Source organism: Eleginops maclovinus, chromosome 11 (genome assembly GCF_036324505.1).
Source record: "Eleginops maclovinus isolate JMC-PN-2008 ecotype Puerto Natales chromosome 11, JC_Emac_rtc_rv5, whole genome shotgun sequence".
Taxonomy (NCBI): domain Eukaryota; kingdom Metazoa; phylum Chordata; class Actinopteri; order Perciformes; family Eleginopidae; genus Eleginops; species Eleginops maclovinus.
The window spans coordinates 25,917,864-25,936,794 of NC_086359.1; the positions used below are offsets into that span (position 1 = coordinate 25,917,864).

Below are 18,931 nucleotides of genomic sequence, written 5' to 3' on the forward strand. Positions count from 1 at the left end.
TTTATTTTGCATTTGTGGGAGGTTATAAACATTTACAAATTACACATTCGCACACAGATAATTAATCTATTCAAACATATTATATTGAGACAAACAATGTGACTAATAACTGTTTCATGATATAGTGTAAATTCCAATTTAAAAGACATGACTGGCATACGTTCTTATGTCATATAATTTTTTGTCATCAGTATTAGAAGGACCCTTAATAATAATGATTTATTATTTTCTCCAATGAACCAAGTTTTTGAGGGCCTGAAGTTGCTCCTTAACAGCACCAAATTTAGACACAGTGCGTTCACATACATGTATGACATTTTGTAGTTAGATGTGCAGCTGGTGGCACAGGCTGTAATTTGGCGCCTTTAATGAACGCTTGCTTGGTGACCCTCGACGCAGTAACGCTGTGAATTGCGAGCTGAGAAAAGCCTTAAACGGAGAAAATACAGTTCAGCTTCAAAGCCCCGCTGTCGATGTGAATTCAATTACTACCAGAGTACGTAGAGTCCTTAACACCACTCACTGTCCGCTCCCTCCTCCACAAAAGGCATACCACGTATGCCCAACTCCACAAGCAACAAACTTTCAAAAGGACAAGAGGTACAATATGTACTCAGATATTTTACTCAAGTGAAACAAGTAAAAGTCCTGCATCAAAACTTTTACTTGTTTCAGAGTATTTTTACAATTACTACTGTAAAAGTACTTTTTATGCGTAATGTCCCATTTCAGAATCATATAATAAATGGATTGTGATTGTTGGTGCATTAATGTTTGTATCATAGTTGGTAAAGGTGAAACTATTTTTCAACTCTTTATATACTACTGCTGCATCTTTTAATCAATAATTATATTTCAATACATATTTATGTTTTATATAAAGTACCTGTATACAGGATAACACTTGAAAAACAGAAAAGAAATCTACAATTAATTTCCAATAAATCCTGAGTTACTTATGGACAAATTTTATGAATTTTTTAAAGTTGTCCAATTCCTTGGATCGATGTTATTAACAGTTGTTGGCATACATATGTTTAGATCAGTTTGAGACTGGAGCTATTGCATAGGGGAAAACAATGTGTTGCTAAAAAACTTAAACTGAGGCATTCATTGTGGCCAACAAATCTGTGTTGGAATCGTCAGGAGATTTTTTTGGAGACTATTAGAATATGTTTACATGCTGTAATGTTCAAAAACTTTTTTCTTCTCATACTAACTTCCTGAAAAAAGCTGCCTCTTTCTGGATCTGCGGAACTCCTCAGCCGATCCCCCACGAAAAAGCTTAGTCTGCCAGCGTTTCCCACTAGCTGTCGATCCTGCCCCCTTCGACAGCAAGCTTGGATACATGGATCGGTCGGAGGGACAACTCTCTTTACCCTAGTGTATAGTCACCTGCTACCGCGAATATCACAGGAATTTTATTGTTTATTATCTCAAAACTTTATGCAGCACGTTCCAGTGGATCTGGTGTAGAATTGGGGAGAAATTAACAAACACTGCATTATTGTTGTCCAGCAGTGGCTCAGTCAGTGGGGGCTTGGACTGGGAATCGTAGGGTCGCCGGTTCAAGTCCCCGAACAGACTTGAAATATGGAAAGTGGACTGCTACTTGAAGAGGTCCCAGTTCACCTCCTAGGCCCTGCTGTGGTGCCCTTGAGCAAGGCACCGGACACCTCCAACCCCCACGCTGCACGATAGCTGCCCACTGCTCCTAGTACTAGGATGGGTTAAATGCAGAGGACTAATTTCACTGTGTGCTCTGCTGTGTGCATGTACAGTGGGGAGAACAAGTATTTGATACACTGGCGATTTTGCAGGTTTTCCCACTTACAAAGCATGTAGAGGTCTGTCATTTTTATCATAGGTACTCTTCAACTGTGAGAGACGGAATCTAAAAGAAAAATCCAGAAAATCACATTGTATGATTTTTAAGTAATTAATTTGCATTTTATTGAATGACAAGTATTTGATCACCTACCGACCGGTAAAAATTCCGGCTCTTACAGACAGTTAGTTTTTCTTTAAGAAGCCCTCCTGTTCTCCACTCATTACTTGTATTGACTGCACCTGTTTGAACTTGTTACCTGTATAAATAAGACCTGTCCACACACTCAATCAAACAGACTCCAAACTCTCCACAATGACCAAGACCAGAGAGCTGTGTAAGGACATCAGGGATAAAATTGTAGACCTGCACAAGGCTGGGATGGGCTACAGGACAATAGGCAAGTAGCTCGGTGAGAAGGCAACAACTGTTGGTGCAGTTATTAGAAAATGGAAGAAGTTGAAGATGACGGTCAATCTCCCTCGGTCTGGAGCTCCATGCAAGATCTCACCTCGTGGGACATCAATGATCATGAGGAAGGTGAGGGATCAGCCCAGAACTACACGGCAGGACCTGGTCAATGACATGAAGAGAGCTGGGACCACAGTCTCAAAGAAAAACCATTAGTAACACACTACGCCGCTATGGATTAAAATCCTGCAGCGCACGCAAGGTCCCCCTGCTCAAGCCAGCGCATGTCCTGGCCCGTCTGAAGTTTTCCAATGACTTTCTGGATGATCCAGAGGAGGAATGGGAGAAGGTCATGTGGTCTGATGAGACAAAAATAGAGCTTTTTGGTCTAAACTCCACTCGCCATGTTTGGAGGAAGAAGAAGGATGAGTACAACCCCAAGAACACCATCCCAACCGTGAAGCAAGGAGGTGGAAACATCATTCTTCCGGGATGCTTTTCTGCAAAGGGGACAGGACGACTGCACCGCATTGAGTGGAGGATGGATGGGGCCATGTATCGCGAGTTCTTGGACAACAACCTCCTTCCCTCAGTAAGAGCATTGAAGGTGGGTCGTGGCTGGGTCTTCCAGCATGACAACGACCCGAAACACACAGCCAGGGCAACTAAGGAGTGGCTCCGTAAGAAGTATCTCAAGGTCCTGGAGTGGCCTAGCCAGTCTCCAGACCTGAACCCAATAGAAAATCTTTGGAGGGAGCTGAAAGTCCGTATTGCCCAGTGACAGCCCCGAAACCTGAAGGATCTAGAGAACATCTGTATGGAGGAGTGGGCCAAAATCCCTGCTGGTCAAAAACTGAAATCCCTCTCACACACCATACTGAAATCGCATTTCATGTGTGTGCGTGAGAGCGTTTCACATGTGTATATGAGAGCGTTTATTGTTTAAAAGGATCCCCATTAGCTGTCACCAAAGTGGGACAAGCTAGTCTTCCTGGGGTCCAAACACAAAATATAACAATACACAAGATACAAATCGTAATTCACTTAACAATCATAATCTAAAAGCAGTAAATCATTATAAACATCATCAGAAATTATTCAGAAAAAGTTAATACATTCATGGGTATTACAATCATTATTGCATTCATACAGTAGGTATGTCCATACCCTACTCACAAATTTAAATAGTGCATTCTCAGATTGTACTTGAAAGATATTTTGCATTTCAATTTACGTATATTCAGTGGGCAATTATTCCAATGATTGATGGCACGATAAATAACTGTTCCATGAGAGTTGAGGGTGCATACTGATAGTATTTGTTGTTATGGGACAATTAAATACTATCCTGGCAGCTATGTTCTGGGCAATTTGTAATTTATTTAGTTGACCTTGAAATGCGGAGGACCATACTGGTGCACAATAAACCAGGTGACATAAAATTAAAGATTTAGCCACCTGTCCCACGATGTGTGTAGGGACATAAGAAAGACATTTCTTTACCATCTTTTCACTATGTTATCAATGTGTTCGGCCCATGACAGCTGACTATCAATTATTGTGCCCAGTAATTTTACTTTATCTACCTGTTCTATAGGTTCCCCAGACAAGTTCAGACTCTTCTTTGGTGTAGATGACAGTTTATGACTCGATCCCAAGATAATTGATTTGGTTTTTGAGATGTTCAGTACCTACTTATTTCATTTTGTCCATTCAAAAACCTCATTTAACTCAGCTGAAAAAACATTTTCCAGTTCATTGACAGTTTTTGCAGCATAATACAATGTGGAATCATCAGCATACATTTGTACAGTTGCTTTACGCAAAACTGATGGTAAATCGTTTGTGATGATGGCGTATAAGAGTGGTCCCAGGCAGCTCCCTTGCGGGACCCCGCAGTCCAAGACCTTAAGAGTGAGACCAGCTGCCAGTGCAAAAAACCTGTTGTGTCCTACTGAGATATGTGAGATAACTCTTCATAAATAGGATGGCAGTTTAACTAAATCCATAGCATTTCAATTTACCGATGAGCAGGTCGTGATCTATGACATTGAATGCTGCACTAAAATCAAGTAATACTGCACCAGTCATCTTTGAGTTATCCATTTCCTTGAGCCAGTCATCTGGCATTACTGTATGGGCGGAACAAGTTGAATGGTTATGTCTGTGAGCATGTTGAAAACCTGTGTTCAAGCCGTTACAGGCAAAGTACTCCTGTATTTGTGAGTAGAATATTCCCTCCATATTTTTACTGAGAACTGGGAGAATAGTGAGAGGTCTACTGTTCTTTCCAGTGAGTGCTAGTCTGCCATCTTTCGGTAAGGGAATCATTTTACTCTCTTTCCAGATAGTGGGATAAACCCCTTTCATTAAGCATGCATTTGATATATGACATATCTTACCGTAAACATAGTCGGCTACCAGACCAAGTACTTTATTGTCCAGCATGTCAGTACACACTGAGCTGTGTTGAAGCAGGAACTTCAACAACTTCCTTACTTCCCGCTCATCCACACTCTTAAACTGAAAAGTCTTTTGTCTAACATCACATTTTTTTTTATGAGCTTTAGATCATCATAATCACTATTGTCCATATTCTACGGAGCCCCCTAGGGGACATGGAAGAAAGAAAAAAAAATTGGTTGGGAAAAAAAAAAAAAAAAAAAAATTGGTTGAAACAAAAAATGTGGTTGGAAAAGTGACATGGAGAAAAAAAAAAGAAGAAAAAAAGTAAGCTACCTAAGCGAAATCTATATGTTTTGCGAGATCTCGCAAAATGTTCTAGCCTATCATGCGCCCAGTGAGATCCATAGTAAAGGCTTTTTTTACTTTCGTTTTCTTCAGAGCACTGTTAACAATGATAAAGCATTGATTATCATTTTTTATTTAATTTACGTTTCCGTTTCATTTTGCGGGGCTCTACCTTCGTTAGAGGTGCGCTGCAGCACTGTCAGAGGGAGCCCGTCGTTTACTGTCTAGAACTACGCAGATAATCAATTGTCAGAGAGCCCGTCTACGTCGCACAGTCAAACATGGAGGATGGTTTGGAAATGTTCCTTCGTTCCAGAGCGGTCCCAGAAGAGGACATCAGGAGGATGAACAATGACAAGGTGAGCAGAAAATACACCCGATATAGTAGGCTAATGCTATAACATCCCCCATCCCTGTATCACACAAACTGGCGACCGGTTAGCTAGCCGTAGATAGAAAGTTGTTAGCGCGCACAACTTTGAGCCTCATACCTAGTAGTGATTATGTCAATGGAAAGTTGTGCTGTCAGGTGCAAAACCAATAATAAACTAAATCTAATTTTCCCGTTATTGTGCCTTTTACGTGTAGTTCACTACCACTAAATAAATGTGTTTTCCAAGTGTGATGTTGCCAAGGCAGCTACTCAATGTTAGATAAGGTGACCAGACGTAGGTTGGCTAGCTCACACTACTATTTATTAGACTCATACAAAGAGATTTCATTCAATCACAATCTTACATGCGCATTTCATATAGCACTTGTGTTTCTCTCGGTCCCGACAATTTCGTATGTCATTTTACCATTAGCACTAGTGCTACTGGGAAACACTGGTCAGACTCATTTCAATCGCCCCCGCCACCCCATTGAATTTAAGTTAACTGTCCCTAGTAGTGCTACCTAGTAGCAAGCTAGTTGTCAAAAGATGCTGAGGAATGAGCTGACAGACACGTAGCTAGTGCCTGGAGTCTACATTCACTAATTGAAAGAGGCTTTTAAGCAAATCAGTGTTTTTGTAGAGTGGTAAGTTACTCTATGGCAAAGTTACGGCACAAACTTAGTCTACAGTGCCTCCAGTGTGATGTGCTGACATGGACACTAACCCATGGTTAAATCAAATACACATTTGACATTAATCGGTTTCAATGACTCCCTCACGTCTTTCCTTTATCTCATTGACAATTGCATTTAGCTGGGTTTCCTACCGTACAATCGCCATTATACTCAATAATGTCCTTGTTTGACAATTTCTTGATCTGTGGGCACATTGAATCTTGTTTCATTGATTTAAGTTCATATTTGTTAACTTTTGACTCAAATTTGCTTTATTGAAAGGCATCAAACTTGGGGTTCACTTTTTGAGGGGTTACCTAACAGACATTAAGGACAAAAAAGTAAAAACTATTTAAACTATCTTTTCTGACATTTTCTGTTTCTGCAGATTGACATGGCAGTGCTGTCAGTTATGACGGATGAACAGCTTGCAAAATATGTGCCATCGTACGGCAACAGATTAGCAGTCCTCGCCTTCTGCAACCAAGACGGTCAATTACCTAGTACCAGCAAGGATGACCTACTGCAGAGGTTGAGAGAAAAAATACGTGCAAGAAACAAAAAGTCAAAGAAAAAAGGACTGAGCCACACAACTGCTCTATTCCAAAATCCTGGTATGGCAAGACAGCAAAATAAGGCAGGAGAAAAATCGAACAGAAGAATTGAGATTGGTTGGCTTCATTTCAACAAAGAATATCAACAAGTTAGGACCAGGAATGGTGGTGGAACACGACACGCAAACGTGGAAAAAAACACAACTGTTGCTCAGGTAATGGACATGGGGGGAAAAAAAGCGATGCTTCCCAGATCTTCTTTCAACTAAAGGCCCAGCAGAGGACTTCATATTTCATGTTTGAGACTTCAAAAGGAACACCATCCCCTTCGATGCCACTGTTGGCGAACAGTATGAACTCACCAAATTAAAACTTCTGAGGTTTTACATTCGCACCAAAGACATGGATGACTCATCTTCTGGAGATGATGACTCACCTGACGACTTTACTGGAAGTGGCATTAGTGAAGAGGTTTGTTACTGTTTCAATTATGTTATGCTAAAAAATTTAACATTGAGGGGGAGAGAGAGGAGAGGAGATCTTTTATTCTGATATTCATTGAAAAGGAACCCAAACAATATTGTTCTTGTATTTGTTAAATTGCTTTTGTTTTGTTATTTTTCATGAACAAGGATGTGCTTTTATTTTGAAGAGACAAGGAACGGAAGTTGAGCAGAAAGACGTTAAAGAAAAGTACGGTAACAGTAACACGACATAACGGGAGAGTATAACGGAATTTAGCTCCAGTCGAGAGGGAAACAAGGTAACTGCATCTGTGTGTGTCTAATTGTCAAATAATTTGGAGTTTATTTGTGTTTTTGTTAACTTTTCAGTGCTAACAGAGTTTAGCTTAATGTCTCTAATGTGTATCATTTTGTCTTCTGTTTAATTTCTACCTAGCTCTTACGTTGGTCAATGCAGTAATATTGGAAACGGAATAAACTACATTAAACCATCAGTCCAGGCTTGTATTAATTCGATTGGGATGCTACAGTAAGAGCTTGACCATCCGCCGCCATGCTTCACAACGCGGTCTCAAGGTTCATACCCACAACGGACACCAGGTAGCAACAGTTGGTCTGGAATCTCAAACGGTAAAGGAATAAAGACGGCTGCATTGAAAATGGAAGGCGCACAGTCCTCATCCGTGAGCCTTAAAGACATTAATGAACAGATTGAAATTCGAATAAAAGAAATACAGGATCATAAAGGCTTGCTTCAAAATGCAAGGGAAAATACAAGGCAAGATATCAAGGAAACAATCAAATTAAAAGAAAAAATGTTGGCTGATCTACAGTGTAAAGTACAACGGCAGAAGAACCTCGTCGCTCTGAACATACCAAAATGCCAACAGAAAAAATGCTTGCTTATCAAAATGAAGAAGCAAGTAAAAAAGAGAAAAAGCTTATCAGCTTATATGACCAGTGGAAACCCCAAGCCCGTGAGGCAAGAGAAAAACTAAAGTCAGACATAACTGAAACACAGCTGTCTTCACTTGCAGACATTCTAGAAAAGGGAAAACATTACATTATGAAACTGTACAGTGAAATAAGAGGTCATGTTGCACCGACAGTTGATTTAAGAAGAAAAATTGATGCATGTGAAGCAGTAACCAAAGACATTATCAAAATCATATATGAAAGATTAACAGGTATTGATGGTGATTTTGATGCAGAACGTGAAAGATGTCGTCTACGGGAGCTGCTGAATCGTGACTATGCACATTCTATCTATGGTTCTACTGCTTCACCGTCAAACATCACCCACAATTCCTCATCTTCATACATCACCCACAATTCCTCGTCTTCAGCATACATCGCATCAAAACGGGCAGATGCTGCGGCAGAGCTGGCAGCGAAAGAGGCTGAGTACAAGATTGTGCAAGAGGAAAGAAAGCAGAGGGAAAGGATAAAGGCTCTAGAAGAGAAACACAAGAAAGAACTGGAAATTCAAAGGTCTGAGCTTGAGCGTCTTCAGGCTGAAAAGGATGTGGAGGCAGCTCGAGCCCGATTGGAAGCCTATAACAGAGAAATAGCACAGATAAATGATGCCCAGCCAGTCAAGAGTGAGCAGGTGAGCCCAAATATTGCACCTCAGGCCCCTGCACCACATCCATCCAATACAGCTATGTTGCCTGCGCCCCTTGGTGTCGCTCAACTAGCTCAAGCTGTACAGGACAGTATAACAATGAATAGACTTCCTATGCCAGAGCCAACAGTGTTCAGTGGTGAGCCAATACATTTTATTGAATGGAAAGCCTCGTTTATGTCACTTATAGACAAAAAGGGCATTTCCGCTGCAGATAAGCTGTATTATCTAAAGAAGTATGTTACTGGTCCAGCTCGTAAATGCCTAGAAGGCACCTTCTTCAGAAATGATGTAGAAGCTTACCAAGATGCATGGAAAAAACTCAATCAGAGATACGGCCACGCTTTTGTAATTCAAAGAGCATTCAGGGAGAAACTATCAAGCTGGCCAAAAATACAGACTAAAGATGCTGGAGGACTAAGGAACTTTGCAGACTTCATAAATGCTTGTCTGCTAGCTATGCCTCATGTAAAGGGCCTGGAAATACTAAACGATTGTGAAGAAAATCAACGGCTGCTACAGAAACTGCCAGACTGGGCAGCTGCCAGATGGAAACGTCAAGTTACAAAGGCACTGATGGAAGATAAAGAGTTTCCCAGTTTCAATGATTTTGCTGCATTTCTGTTATTGGAAGCAGAAGTAGCCTGCAACCCAGTTACCTCCATCTATGCTCTTCGTTCTTCTGAGTCATGCAATGACAAAAGGAATCTAAACGACATCAAGAGAAACAAGGCAAGTGTCTTCAGTATAAAAACAGATGTACACTGTGACAAACAAATATCACCCAAGGTAAACGTAGGATCTCCATGCATGTTGTGTCAAAACACACATCAGCTCCACAAGTGCCCAAACTTCATAAAATGGTCACTGGAAGAGAGAAGAACATATGTTAAGGACAATAACCTGTGTTATGGTTGTTTGAAACAAGGTCACAGTGCTAAGGACTGTCGACGCCGCCTCACCTGTGACACTTGCATGAGAAAACACCCAACCTGCCTTCACGATGACAACTTCATCAAAAATGTGAAAAGAGAAAGGCAAGTGAGTATGGAAAATGCATCACAAAATAACACATCAGAGACAACAGCTGTCATGTCACTTAATGTTGCCAGGGAAGGACAAGCTGCTAGTACTTCAATGATTGTTCCTGTGTGGGTGTCATCTGTTGCAAATCCATACAAAGAAAAACTTGTCTATGCTTTATTGGACACTCAAAGTGACACTGCCTTTGTGGATCAAGAGGTGAGCCGTTAACTAAAAGTTGAAGTTTGTCCAGTTAAACTTAAACTAACAACAATGATGGGAGAGAATGCAGTTGTAAACAGCGGAAAGGTGTCTGGTCTCCGCGTGAGGGGTTACAACTCTGCGACACACATCCACCTCCCTCCTGCGTACACAAAGGACTGTATACTAGTGTTGTCACGATACCAATATTTTGGTACCGGTACCGATACTAACATGTATTTCGATACTTTTCGGTACTTTTCAGCAAGATTGCCGAAACGTCGCTTCAGATCGAAAGATAGTGACGGCATTAAGACTATTATGCAGACGATATGCCTATGTCAGAAAACGCTGTCACAACTTGCACCTAATGCGTTTTATTTTTTTTATTATTACTATTATATTGCATGAGTGTGACGTGATGAGGCGGGGGGGAAACATTTGTCTCCGTGCAGCAGCGAGAGAGAGAGAGAGAGAGGGGCCGAAGAGAGAGGGGAGAGAGAGAGAGAGAGAGAGTATACGGGCTCGGAGCTCCTAACAGTAGCCTGCAATGGAGCCGTTGTCACGTCAGAGAACCGGCTCTCTGACACATCACTGAATTTCTTTTGTGAAAGACTAGTTCTTGGCTACTGATCGTATTTCTGCGAGGATGGTAGCCTACGGACTGAAACAAACTTTAAAAACGTGAAATGTGGTTGGTCTCTGTGTGCCCTTCCAAATATTAACTAGGCTACTGAGCTATTCCATTTGAAAAGCGAACGTGCCGCATTCTCCGCTATTGAAGGCGTTATCTAGCCTACACGTAAGGTGCAACTTTTTTTTTGCCCTGACATGACTTGCTCACTTCAAAAATAGTTTGGCTCCCTGTCATTTTAAGGGGGAAAACCTTAGTTTGTGAGTTAGCCAACCTGTTGTCCCCTGAGCTCTGTATACAGGTCTGGGTGCTTGTCCTGTAAGTGTTTCGTTAGGTTGGACGTGTTGCCGCCCTTCGCTTGGCATGTTTTAAAACACCTTTTGCAAACCGGTGCATCTACATTTGTTGGTTTGCCTTCCTCATCTGACTTCAAGCCAAAATACTTCCAGATTGCACTTCGTGCCCCTGGTTTGTCAATCAGGGGAGTGACAGGTGGTGCAGCAGCCATTCTTCTCTCCTGCTCCTCTCAGTTGTATCCTAGTTACCACGCAACGTTACTGATGAGTTTCCCGCCATGTACCGGTACTTTCCAAATCCCGTACAGTACCGTTTTAAATGCCTCATTACCGCGATACTTCGTTAGTACTGGTATACTGTGCAACACTACTGTATACCTATAAACCGTGAACATATACCAACCTGTGAAACAGCCAAAGTCTGGAGTCACCTATCACCAATCATAGATGAAGTCCCACCACTCCTCAGTTGTGAGGTAGGTCTCTTGATAGGTTATAACTGCTCCAGAGCATTAGCACCTACAAAAGTGATACTAGGAAAAGAAGATGAGCCTTATGCTGTTCAAATAGATTTAGGGTGGAGTATAGTTGGCAGTCTAGCACCTTGCCTCGAAACAGGTATGATGAACAGCCTTTGTCATCGTGTTACTGTAAAAGAAATTCCCCCAGTAACTCCCCTGGATGCAATTCGTGCATTAGAGAGTGACTTTAAAGAAGTGAGTGGAAATGAGAAAACAGTGTCTCAAGAGGATCTAATTTTCCTTTACAAACTTAAGGAAGGCATAAAGAAAGATGCACAAGGACATTTGGAAATGCCATTACCCTTTAAGGAAAGACCTTACATGCCTGATAACAGAAAGGTCGCAGAGGTCAGACTCAGTCACCTCAAGAGGAAATTCTCCAGAGATGCAAGATACAAGGATGATTATGTTAAGTACATGAGTGACATCATCAAAAGAGGTGACGTGGAAGAAGTTCAGGATGATGGACTTCCTGGTGAGAAATGGTACATACCACATCACGGCATTTACCACCCAAAGAAACCAGATAAATTGCGAGTTGTCTTTGACTGCTCTACCAAGCATAAAGGAATCAGCCTTAATGAGCACCTCATGTCTGGACCAGACATGATTAACAATCTGACAGGTGTCTTGGTACGCTTTCGGCAGCATCAAATAGCTTTAATGTGTGACATAGAAAAAATGTTCCATCAGTTTAAAGTCCAAGAAAGAGATCGCAACTATCTCCGCTTCTTATGGTGGAAAAATGGAGACTTAAGTACACAACCACAGGAGTACAGGATGACAGTACATCTCTTTGGGGCAGTGTCCTCCCCAGGATGTGCAAATTATGGGTTAAAACATCTAGCCAAAGAGAATAGCCCTGCATATCCATTAGGTGCTCTGTTCATCGCCAGAGACTTCTTTGTGGACGACGGAGTCATACAGCTTGCACAAGAGGCACGTGCACTATGTTCTGAGGGTGGGCTCCGTTTACACAAGTTTGTATCAAACAACAGTGCTGTTTTAAACAGTATACTGGCATCTGAACATGCAACAGGCATTAAAACAAAGGACCTTGCATTCAGTGAGACACAAACAGAGAGAGCACTGGGCATACACTGGAACATAGAAAGGGATTGCTTCACATTCAACATCACACTGAAAGATCAACCTTCCACACAGCGTGGAATATTATCCACTGTTGCATCGATATACGACCCACTGGGATTTGTCGCCCCCTATCTTCTCACTGGGAAAAGAGTCCTGCAAGAAATGTGTCGTGAAGGTACTGGTTGGGATGACCCGCTGCCTGATCATCTGAAACCACGGTGGGAGAGCTGGAGAGAGGATCTTGTCAATCTAGAGAAAATACACATAGCCAGATGTTATGTGCCTGCAAACTTTGGAAAAGTTGTGAAAAGGGAATTGCATCATTTTTCAGATGCAAGCACCACTGGGTATGGACAGTGTACTTATCTGAGACTTAAGAATGAGGTTGGAGACTGTGTTTTCATCATGGGGAAGTCTTGTGTGTCTCCTACAAAAGTCACCACTATTCCAAGGTTAGAACTGACAGCAGCAGCAGTCTCAGTCACAGTGAGTAACATGTTCAGAGAAGAGCTAATCGATAGCAACATGGAAGAGTTCTTTTGGACAGACTCCAAAGTTGTCCTGGGATACATAAATAATGAAGCAAGGCGTTTTCACACTTTTGTCGCAAACAGGGTGCAGAAGATACGCAACAGCACAACAGCCCAGCAATGGCTTTATGTCCCCACAAATGAAAACCCTGCAGACCTAGCGTCCAGGGGAACAACAGTGGATGAACTGCTTTCATCCAAATGGCTCATGGGTCCAAAGTTCCTGTGGGATAGGGAACTACATCCTCCTGCAAAGGAGATTCTGGAACTTCCAATAGGAGATCCAGAAGTAAGAAAGGTTCAAACATTACAAACAAAGACGGATGAACATGTGAGTCTTGCAGACTGCCTGGTAAAGTTCTCATCCTGGTCTAAGGCTGTCAGCGCTGTAGCACGTCTACGACGACGACTCCTGAAAGACAAATCAAATGTACACTCTACTGTAAGTGAACGACAAAATGCAGAGACTGTGATCATCAAAGACCTGCAAAGACAAGCATATCGGGAAGAAGTAAAGACACTAAACAAAGACAGTGACAGTGATGCTGTGCTCAAGGTGGGAGGAAGGCTACGTTGTTCAGCACTTCCTGGTTCATTAAAGCACCCGACAGTCATCCCCAGAGAGCATCATGTCACAAAACTGATAATTGCACACTACCATGAAAGGGTTAAACACCAAGGCAAAGGTTTTACCATAAATGAAATCCGGTCCAATGGCTATTGGATCCCAGGGTTAAGTCAGTCTGTTACATCCTACATTCGCCAGTGTGTGGTCTGTCGGAGACTAAGGAGACCTGTGGAAGGACAGAAAATAAGTGATCTCCCTAAAGAGCAAACAGAACCCTCTCCACCTTTTCACATACTGTGGTATGGATTGTTTCGGGCCATTTCTGACTAAACAAGGACGAAAAGAACACAAAAGATACGGCCTGCTTTTTACATGCTTTTCCTCTCGTGCCATTCACGTGGAGATGTTGGATGATCTGTCGGCTGATGCTTTCATTAATGGACTGCGTTGCTTTATTGCATTACGAGGCTCAGTCAGGCAAATTAAGTGTGACCATGGTACCAATTTTGTAGGTGCCAAAAATGAACTGAATGCAGCCCTACAGGAAGTTGATGCTGAGAGACTGGCAACCTTCCTTGCAGAAAAACAATGTGATTTTGTTTTCAACGCACCACATGCAAGTCATGCTGGTGGAGTGTGGGAGCGACAGATAAGAACGCTGAGAAATGTCCTCAACTCTACTCTCTCACTCTCCCCTGGTAAACTCAATGACGCTTCCCTAAGGACTTTATTGCATGAGGCTACAGCAATTGTAAACAGCCTCCCTCTTACAACAGACAACCTGAACGATCCAAATAGTTTGGAACCACTCACTCCTAATCACCTAATCACCATGAAGGCCACCACTGCATTACCTCCCCCAGGCAAGTTTGTCAAAGAGGACCTGTATGGACGAAAAAGATGGCGGCAAGTGCAGTATCTGGCAGAGCAGTTTTGGAGCCGTTGGAGGAAGGAGTACCTCCACAGTATCACTGTCAGACAACAATGGCATACTCCTAAAAGAAACATTCAAACAGGTGATGTAGTGATAGACACGAATGCAACACAACCGAGAAATGTGTGGAGACTAGGAAGAGCCTCAGAGACTGTATCAGACAAAGATGGACTTGTCAGGAGAGTCAAGATACTCCAAGGAGATAAAAATCTGAGCAAAAAAGATGAACGCACAAGTAAAACGTCTGTGGTAGAAAGTCCAGTTCATAAGTTAGTTCTGCTATTGGAGGCCTCTTAAGCACAAGATGAAAGTAAACACAGTAAAAGTTTGTAGTGTACATAGTGTTCTACAAAAGGTCATTTCATATAAGGAAATCATTTGTGTTTTAAGTTAAATTGTATGTAAAACACTTAATAATTTGGTGGGAGTGTAAAGGAACCCAAACAATATGGTTCATGTATTTGTTAAATTGCTTTTGTTTTATTATTTTTCCTGAACAAGGATGTGCTTTTATTTTGAAGAGACAAGGAACGGAAGTTGAGCAGAAAGACGTTGAAGAAAAGTACGGTAACACGGAGAAACGGTGCAGTAACACGACATAACGGGAGAGTATAACGGAGTTTAGCTCCAGTCGAGAGGGAAACAAGGTAACTGCATCTGTGTGTGTCTAATTGTCAAATAATTTGGAGTTTATTTGTGTATTTGTTAACTTTTCAGTGCTAACAGAGTTTAGCTTAATGTCTCTAATGTGTATCATTTTGTCTTCTGTTTAATTTCTAGCTCTTACGTTGGTCAATGCAGTAATATTGGAAACGGAATAAACTACATTAAACCATCAGTCCAGGCTTGTATTAATTCGATTGGGATGCTACATTCATGTATCACCCTTTTACCTCTTCCATATCTCCATTGACTCCCACTAATTTTGGTGGCCATTTTGGAAAGCGCTTAAATCTGATCAGAACCCCTTCAGTAGTGTGTCTGCCAAATCTGATGCTTTTATCGCAGTGATCAATTTCAGCTTATTTATAAAATATAATAAATAGCCGTGCATTAAAAACTGAGTCATTTAAAATCAAGATACAGTTTCAATAATTACAAGGTAGTTAAAAAGAGGTAATGGAATGGGGTAGGGGGTCAGTAAATCGACAAGGCTATCTTCCTCTGTTGTGTGCATTCAGTGCTTTGCCACATACAAAGTCACTTAGATCACCTTTCTTTCTCATTCTGACATTCTGTTTGGAGTTCAGGAGGTTGTCTTGACCAGGACCATACCACTAAATGCATTGAAGTAACTGCCATGTGATAAGTTGATTAGATAATTGCGTTAACGAGAAATTGAACACGTGTTCCGAATGTTTTTGGTAGGTGATTATATGTCAATGTATTACTTTGTTCTTCTGGCAGGAACATGGACAAATTTCACTCCCACAAGTTTTGCCTGTGAATTCAACACTCTAATCCAGGGGTTTTCAACCGGTGGTCCGCGGACCCCTGGTGGTCCGCGGCGGCATTGCATGTGGTCCGTGACAAGAGCCTATGTTGATCAGTTCACCATTGTTTTTTTTTAATATAAATTCGCTTTGATATTTCAACACATTTCCAGAATACCGTTACATATCGTGAAAAATATGTTTAAAATAATATAAAGGAAATTCAAGCTGACAGAATGTAGCCTTGCGCCTATCCAGTCTATGGTAGCCTGTGATTCGCTAATGGTAATGAGTTGCGTCGCTAACCTCACTTATTATTCATTACGTACAGTCTTGCGAGCAAAGTTGACACACATTTATAAGCATAGCCGACGAGAGTATTTTAAGATAGGTTGTAGTACAGCAAACATTTGTTACATATGTACTAGTCTAGCTATATATCTAGCACCAATGGATCGTTTTGTAGTGAGGAAAGTGCCAGAGGGACAGGCTGCCATGACAGAGGGTCAGGCTGCCACGACAGAGGGACAGGCCGCCACGATAGGGCAAGGACAGGCTTCCGAAGCGTCAACTTCGCAAAAAAGACGAAAAAGAAAATACAATGAGGAATATGTTAAATATGGATTCACAGTGACGACAGACAGAGCAGGAGAGGAGGTACCACTGTGTTTCGTATGTTCAACAATTCTCTGTAATGAAGCTATGAAGCCGTCGAAACTTACGCGGCATATGGAGACGCATCACGTCCACTTGAAGGCCAAACCCGTTGAGTACATGCAACAGATGTTGCGTGATTTCAAAGGACAGCAGGCTACCATGAGGAAGAGTGCAAAAATAAATGAAAACGCACTGAAAGCATCGTATCTGGTCGCTCTCAGGGTTGCAAAAAGTAAGAAGCCCCATACCATTGCAGAGCAGCTTATATTGCCAGCAGCCATAGATATGTGCAGAGCTATGGTAAGCGAAGAATGTGCCAACAAATTAAAAACTATTCCGTTGTCAGACAACACAATCGGAAGACGAATTGGGGAAATGGCAAATGATGTCAAAGACCAGCTGATGGCAAAACTTCAGACAGTTCTGTTTTCCCTTCAAATCGACGAGACGACAGATGTTACTAATGATGCGCAACTGTTAACATTTGTGCGATACGAGGACAGTGGCACTATGTGCGAGGAATTTCTTTTTTGCAAACCACTGCCCGGGCGAACTACCGGTGTAGAAATATTTAAAGCACTGGACGATTTTTTCACGGAGCACAATATCTCGTGGCAGAGGTGCGTTGCATTATGCAGCGATGGGGCCCGAGCCATGAGTGGCAGCAAGACTGGACTGTTTGCGCATGTAAGGAGGGTGGCTCCGGGGGTAATTTGGACACACTGCCTGATTCATAGAGAGGCTCTCGCCTCCAAAGATCTCAGTGTTGAGCTCAGTGGTGTGTTTGATGTCGTTGTCAAGACGGTCAACTTCATAAAACGAAACGCATTGAATACACGCCTGTTTTCATCCCTATGCCATGACTTGGGAAGTGAACACAGCTCTCTCCTTTATCATTCAGAGGTGCGTTGGCTGTCTCGCGGCGCTGTGCTCGCCCGTGTGTTTGAACTACGCGGAGCTATCTACGAGTTCTTGTGCGAGAAGCATTCTGATCTGGCTTCCAATTTCAACGATAGTTACTGGTTAACTAAGCTGGCGTACCTCACAGATGTTTTTGCAGAGCTGAACAAGTTGAACAGCTCCATGCAAGGGAGAGATGCAAACGTCATGCAGCTCTACGAGAAGCTCGACGCATTTGTGAAAAAAATGTCAAAGTGGATCGAACGAGTGGAGAGCAATAACTTGGCGATGTTTCCTTCAGTTGAGGAATACCCTGACAGCACTGACATCAACGACACTATATGTGAGCATTTGAGGAAGCTTGTGCGTCAATTCGCAAAGTACTTCACTGATTCGGAAGAGTGGCGCCGTGACAGCAAGTGGATCCTGCTCCCATTCAGTGACGATGCATCAGTAGGGTCAAGTCTGACGGCTGTGGAAGAGGATAAGCTGATTGAGATGTCCACAGACTCTGTCAGGAGGCATATGTACGACACACAGCCCCTTGTTAAATTCTGGATAAGTTGCCAGACAGAATTTCCACAGCTTGCTGCAAAAGCAATGAGGTCTTTTGCCCTTTCCAACCACATACCTGTGTGAGAGTGGTTTTTCTACACTGGCGTACTTAAAGAATAAGTACAGGGCTAGGCTTGATCCAGAGAATGACATGAGACTGTCTCTGTCTACCATTTCGCCACGAATAGACAGGCTGTGTGGACTTCACCACGCCCAGATATCACACTGACAGGTAGGCCTAATTCTCCCATGTTTTCACTGTTACGACCCTGGCGGGTTTAGGCCCCGCCCTGTGTTAATGGTAAGCCTGTTCTCTCTCCCTGCTTTTCTCAATCTCTCTCTGCTTTTCTCAATCTCTCTGTCTCTACAGCAGGTGATTGGTGACAGGTCTGTCCTGGCTGGGTTATAAAAGCCCTGACCAGCCAGCAGTTGAGGCTGCCTTGGTCTTCATTTGTTGGATTTTGGTTCTCCGGTGTTGTTGGATTTTTGTTCTCCGTTGTTGTTTTGTCACACACCTAGACTGACTTTGCATGACATTTTTAGTTACTTTTCCCAATACTGAATTGCACAACACTTTATTATTCTTTATTCTTTCTTTAAAATAATCTTTAATTTAATTTAATTTAATAAATCTACTTTTATTATTATAAAATCTGCGTGGCCTCTCTTTCATGTTTCATGCATTGAGCTATGCATGTAACACCAAATACACACGCGCACGCGCAGGCACATCAGTGGGCCGCGGATTGCTTTCTAGTCCGAATGGTGGTCCCTGGGACAAAACCAGTTGAAAACCCCTGCTCTAATCAACCTCAGCTGGCAGCTCAGGACGTCAAGAGAGCCTACGACGAGCTTCGGTTCACAGGATAAAAGCTGTTAAAGATCTTGTGTCTGTGTTCGTGGAC

The 18,931-nt window shown here is 42.2% G+C and overlaps 1 protein-coding gene across 10 annotated transcripts in view; it reads right to left on the reverse strand.

Annotated features, from left to right (window-relative positions):
• amot (angiomotin) overlaps positions 1–18,931 on the reverse strand; it is a 72,075-nt gene that overhangs the window by 36,696 nt on the left and 16,448 nt on the right. The window contains exon 2 of one of the 10 annotated variants that reach the window (XM_063894361.1): positions 13,673–13,773. The exons of 7 other annotated variants lie outside the window; for them this stretch is intronic. The gene's annotated coding sequence lies outside the window, so the exon portion shown is untranslated. Of the gene's footprint in view, positions 1–1,220; positions 1,797–1,834; positions 1,902–13,672; positions 13,774–18,931 lie in introns of those variants that run through there. 2 more of the 10 variants (XM_063894364.1, XM_063894366.1) reach the window with 2 other exon arrangements.